The sequence below is a fragment of the Nuphar pumila genome, chromosome 12 (genome assembly GCF_984573655.1).
Source record: "Nuphar pumila chromosome 12, dmNupPumi1.hap1.1, whole genome shotgun sequence".
Taxonomy (NCBI): Eukaryota; Viridiplantae; Streptophyta; class Magnoliopsida; order Nymphaeales; family Nymphaeaceae; genus Nuphar; species Nuphar pumila.
Genome location: NC_143260.1, coordinates 14,034,136 through 14,040,301, shown reverse-complemented (window position 1 = coordinate 14,040,301; position 6,166 = coordinate 14,034,136). Strand labels below are relative to the sequence as shown.

General features: G+C 41.4%; 1 pseudogene; it reads right to left on the bottom strand.

Moving 5' to 3' along the window:
- Positions 1 to 324: 324 nt before the first annotated feature.
- Positions 325 to 3,073, bottom strand: LOC149820065 (transcription factor MUTE pseudogene; annotated as a pseudogene).
- Positions 3,074 to 6,166: the final 3,093 nt, after the last annotated feature.

Genomic DNA, 6,166 nt, shown 5'->3' with positions numbered 1-6,166 from the left:
ATGGCGAATGCAGACAGCACATTAAAGGCGTGTGCATGCATGCGTGCAAGGGAGTAGCAATTAATACGCGTGTTGCGTTTTGAAGTGGAAAATTTATTGTCATCTACCCAAAGTTTTTGTGAGAGTGGTCAGGCACTAAATTTCCTCATTAAAGCAGCCGCCACAATTTTCTTTTCCATTTACAGCAGATGCACCACCACGCGGGATTGAATTGAAGGCCGAAACGACGAGGAGGAGGAAGAAGAAAGACTACCAACCAAGCACCTATAGCTAAAGTCTTTAGGGTTACAGCTGCTGCTGCTGCTGCCCCATGCGGTCCAACTCCTAATAGGCTCGATGGAATGTCTGCTGGATTTCATGAGCGAGCTCTTCCGCACTGAGTTTGCACTCGATCCCAATCTGCAACAGAAAACGAGAACAACAGAATGGTTTGATCAGGAGTGCAATCATTAGCTTTGTTGTGCCTTGAAATCAGAAAAAGGAAAAACAATGCTCTCGTCTCCATTTCTATTTCTCTTTTCTTGAATGATATAGAATGATATTATTTTAAAAAAAGTGACGAGAGAAAAAGGTGAAAAAAGAGAAAATGGAGAAAGATAAGCGTTTGGTTCATTTGTACAGTTGATATCTTAGATCGATGGTTGTGGATCATGCTTAAGGAGGATTCGCTGCCATAGATAACAGTAACACACGTAGATTTACTCTGTAAATTTGACGTGATCTGTTTTTTTAAATGAAGAAACTAAAGGAATTATTTGTAAATTTCTACGCTCAAATGTCTCTGAAACGTCCCATACAAAATCAGTGACGAACACACACATATTCAATACCCATCCTCTGCATAACCTCAGCTTGACTATCAAAAAATAAATAAATCAATGCTCATCATATACTGGATTCATTAACCAACTAGGCGTATCCATTTAAAGTGAGAAAAAAATCTAATTAACATGAGTTTCTGAAGCTATGACCAAAAGCTAACTGCTTGAATTCAAACTTGCAGCTAGGGCTGGGAAAAGAGCTCATGTTTGTCTCGTAAAATAGGCTCGGCAAGCTGAATATGAACAATAGGTATTCGGCTAGTATTAAAAATATATTTTACATGCATTTTTTATTTATCCTATTTCTTTCAGCACTAAAACAATGTATTTTCCCCAAAACGAGCCAGCTAGAACTTGGCTCCCTTAACTCGGGCTCAAACTCCGCTTGGCTTGCCAAAATAATGAGCCAAGCTCGTGCAGCTTGGGGTACCAATATTTGTTCAGTCATGAGAGGTTTATAAACTGATCATCAATCAGAAAGAGATTAGCTTATCATACTAAGGCCCTCCTTCCCTCTCTTCCAAAACAAACGAACACACACACACACACACACACACACACACACACACAGAGAGAGAGAGAGAGAGAGAGAGAGAGAGAGAGAGAGAGAGAGAGAGAGAGAGAGAGAGAGAGAGAGAGAGAGTTTTACCTTGATAGTGAACGTATTGAGCATCGTATCGTCTATGGTGCTGATGCTCACGTGTAGTATCTCCAGACACAGACCTTCAAGGGCCGTCATTATCTTAAGAGCTTGTCCAGGAATCCTGTGTGATACCGTCTTGAGGAGCACATTGGGTCCTGAGAACTTCACCTCTACTTCGGCAACCGGTGACTTGGAGTTAGCAGCCAGCTCCTTCACCCCATTATCATAGCGGGCTTCACGCGGAGAGTTCAATGAGGAGGTGACGAAGGACAGTTGCTGTGGCTGCAGCTGCTGCTGTTGGTGTTGAAGGTGCAACCTAGGCTTGTAAGGGCTGGTTGGCTGTGGGGTCCTAGGGCTTATGGGTAGGTTTATTTTCGGACTCAAAGGCGTGGGCCTAGGGCTTGATATGGGTCTAGGGCTTGAGACCGACCTTGGGCTCAGAACTTCGTTATAAGCTTTCCTTTTCTTCTTTGACTCCAACGATTGCAACACCGCTTGCAGCTCCTTGATGAACTCCACCACCCCTCCTATGATTGATGCTTGATCCCCCTACGATAGAAATGTCAAACCCACTTATCAACTTTTTAACCGCACTTAAGCAGGTACAAGAAGCGATGCATGAAGCATGTAGCACGAAGTGTTCAAAACATGTCTAGATGCATGAAGCATTTAGGATGCATATGGGTAGGTGAGTAAAAAAGTACAAAATACTCCGGCCACACAACACAGAAAATCTTTGACGCTGTGAGCTTATTAAGTTTCTATGTTTTGTGTTTTATAAGAAAAAAATCACTGCCCATCTAACTATTTTTTGTATTTGTGTTTTACACAGGAAATCTCTGCATGAGTTAGTGATTTTCTATGTTTTGTGTGGCCCGACTACTTTGCAAAGTATTGGGTCTGATCACCTACCGGCGCTTCAGAAAAGCAAGTAGGAAATAACAAAAATATTGTTAAACCTTATGCGATCTTTATCAATGCGTTTTCAACATCAATAAAGATCATGGTACTCAGAAAAACAAGCTTTCTATTTTTCAAAAACACTAGCTTCTCATAAATCTTTGTAAGCATAAAAGAAGAGTGTAGTTTCGCACTTCTGAAAGCGAGTTCTTTAAGAAGAAGGGTTTTTTACGAAGCTCCATGATGCAGCTACGACTTTTTAACATTTATGAAAATATGGAGCCAACCTTCAACCATTATTGTTACTTACCCTTTTAACGTAGAAGCAAGGCATGAGCGAGCGCAGTACGGAGAGATGCTCATTCATTTGCTTCCTTCGGTTCCTCTCGACCGTGATGTGCGAGACCCGCTGTTGACCATCCGCCGTCACCTCCTCCTTGACGGCGTTATGCCCTGAAATCCTTTTTCGTTTGCAGCTGTTAGGCTTCCTCTCGACTTCCGCTGCCTCCGTCTCAGGCGCAACCTGGTCGGCCTGTTTCGGGCTCGGGACCGGCTCCGGAAGGTGCGGCATGGTGATCTCCGGCGAGCAGGGTACGCAGTCAAGGGTCTCGAGTATACTGAAAAGGTTCTCCGGCGAGGACGGCCCGTCCAAGGCCGAGGCGTTGCAGAAGTGGGGGTCGTCGAACAGGCCCATGAGGATGTCTGCCATCTAAGTTTCCCCGGAAAACCCTTACGGAGTAGCCGGAAAACCACTTTTCTGGTATTCCAAGAAGCGTTTGCACTTCTCGTGTATCAGGTACGTACGTTGATGGCTGAAGGCGAAGGAAAAAAGAAGAAAGACTCGAGTTCGAAGAAGGAACGGCCACAATGATCGTTATAAAGGCAGCAGCAGAAAGAGGAGGGGTTTGATTTTTTTTTTCCAGGATGCTTCCTTCGGTGTTTAAAAATCACTAATTTGCCATGCACATAATGTCGTATCGTATAGATATGCAAAGAAAATACGTGGTTTCATAATGAGAGTGCCTGCAATCTGCCCACTTCAAATCTTTTGGCTTTGCATTCACTATTGCCATTCAATCCGAATGCTATGATGGCAAGTGGTAACATCCACCTCTCTCTCTCTCTCTCTCTCTCTCTCTCTCTCTCTGAGTCCTTGGTTCTTTCTTTAATATTTCCGTAGACATGGGAATACGTGAGATACCAAACACGAATTTCTAAAATGAACAGCAACTGTCAGCTCGTAACGGATATACAAATCTTTGAAAAGATTAGTTGCCATTAGTATCTTGTTATGATCATTAGTTCTCATCAAATCCACTTGCTGTTGTAAAACTGTCCAATATTGCTATGCAGGGCTCTCAAGCCTCTTATTAATGCCATCGCCAAGATTTGATTGTTTTTTACTTTTTCTCTACAATGTGTATCGTGCTGTACCAGATCATATGTGTTTTTAATTGCATAGGCCAAAAGCCCTCATCCTGGGCATGTCCTTGGTTGGGTCTCTTATGTAGACCGTCTGATCTTGACAAGTGGTGATCTTCACCCGGTCCGCCTTTCTTTTTCTAAACGTGGGCCCTGACGGATTCGATCAGCTTGGACTGGTATTTACTCATAGTTTTTTGGTGTCAAGTGTGAACCACCAGCTCCTGAACATTCTTCGGCCTCAACCTTCTCCTGTTTGTCTGCAACTAAAATGGGCAAATACTGATTCTTATAAAAAGTTGACATGCGAATTGTGGTGGATCAAAGAACTTTTTATTCCTTTTTTAAGCAATCCGGAGGACCCCTACGTACCCGTATATCCACCATGTTACGTTAGGGATGGTAAACAAGCCATACAAGCTGAGCCGGAAATGTTCCAACTTGACTCATTAATCTTGTAGAGAGGCAAGCCGAGTTCAAGCTCATAATCAGCCCAAGATAACCGAGCCGAGTTCAAGCAGGCTTGTTTACAGAGGGTTAAAAGCCAGCTTTAATGGCCATTCAAGAGGCTTGTCTTTTCCAACCCTGTCTGATCCAAGGACTGCCATTTTCTTAATCATGCTTTTGGTGATACAGTTTGAATGCATAGACTCATCTTATGGGACCAAGCCCCACAACCCACGGTTTTTTTTTCAGGAAGCAGTGGTTCCAATGTGCTTATTCTAATTTTCTATGTGATTAGTACAGATCCAACTCTATTTGCTCTGTTTATTATTTTGCTCTTGCTTGCACTATCATTTCTCTTTTGTTTCTGTTTCCCGTGACCTCTTGTTTCCATGCTCCTGTATTAACTGGCTTGCTTATTAATATAATGACACTGCTATTTAGGGAAGAAAAAAAATTTATTGCACCAAAACATACAGTTATGGTGGACTTTGACTTCTTAACAAGAGCAAGGTCACAACTAGGCCATGCTTGACATTACAACAAATATGGGTTTTAGGAATGGCCAAAACCGTTCCTAAATGCTTAAGTTGTTCTTAAAAATATTAGGAACAGTCGGCCTACCGTTCCTAACCACCAAAGTAACTACATGTGGTGTTCCTACAAGGTTAGGAATGGTCATCAATTGTTCCTAATAATCACAGTCAGAACTGTTCCTAATCAGCATGTAGGAAGGGTGACTGTTGTCCGTTCCTATCCTCCCCATCAGCCCAAGGTCTCCTATATAACATTTGGGAACAGGTTTCTCCAACCGTTCCTAAAATCCACCCTGCACATCAGCACCCTTGTCTCTCTTTCTTTATATATATAAACACAGAAAGACAAATATTGGCTCTTAAACAAAAGAGATGTAACATTCCAACTGGTCTCTTAAATAACAATTATATTGTTAGAACAAAAACATAAAACTGAATATCTATAACAAGCCACTACATATTTTTTGGAAATTGGAACTCCCTACACCACCAATATGCCATATGCCATAGTTTATTTCTCCAACGTAAACAAAATATTTGCCTTCATTTCCTCTTCCTGCTTGATTGTTGCTTCCAGTCTTGTATGTTAGCAAATGCATCAATTGAGCCCTATCCTGCATAAACCAAAATCATTGTGTCAATTGGCTGTTAAGAATGCTTAATAGTATGAAAATACTTGGGAATCATGTGGCTTGGAAATCTATTTCTATCACTCCATAGTTTGAATGGTACAGAGGTCAATGCATTGAATCTTGTCAGACATGGTGTTCACTTTTCCATAGTGCCAATGGTGCTGCTGCATGTGGTATGCTTTAAAAGATCCTGAAAGTTTACAAAGGGCCTGACTAATTCATAGAGAAAGATTTACTGTTGAATTTATATCTAACAAACCAATGTGTAATAAAAGAATCAATAGCAGCAAGCACAAATGATTCAAGCACCTTAACGTCATAAAGAAAGCTATAAACTTCCATACCTTAAGTTGGGTGGAAGTTTATCTGGCATCTAACAACAAGAAGTTATTGTGCATGAATATTAAGAGAAAAGGTTCCCACCAAAAGTTCTAGAATCATGACCATTAACTCCTCTGACGCCGCCAAATCATAGGAAGCAACACGCTTAAATGCCTGCATGCAAGGTCTCTATGGAATTGTTGTTCACTATTGCCTTCTCGTAGATATTCCGTAAAGCATTATAATCATTAGTCAATGACAACACGAAAACCCTCGTGATTTTGCACAAGCAACACACTGAGAAACTAACTCAGCAAACGTTTATAACGTTTATACGTAAATCAACTAGAAATTTAGAACAATCAGTACCTTTTCAGTAGCTCTAATCATTTGTAAAGCCACCAATATCAATGTTTATCAATCCCGTCATCAAAGGTGACTCCTGGT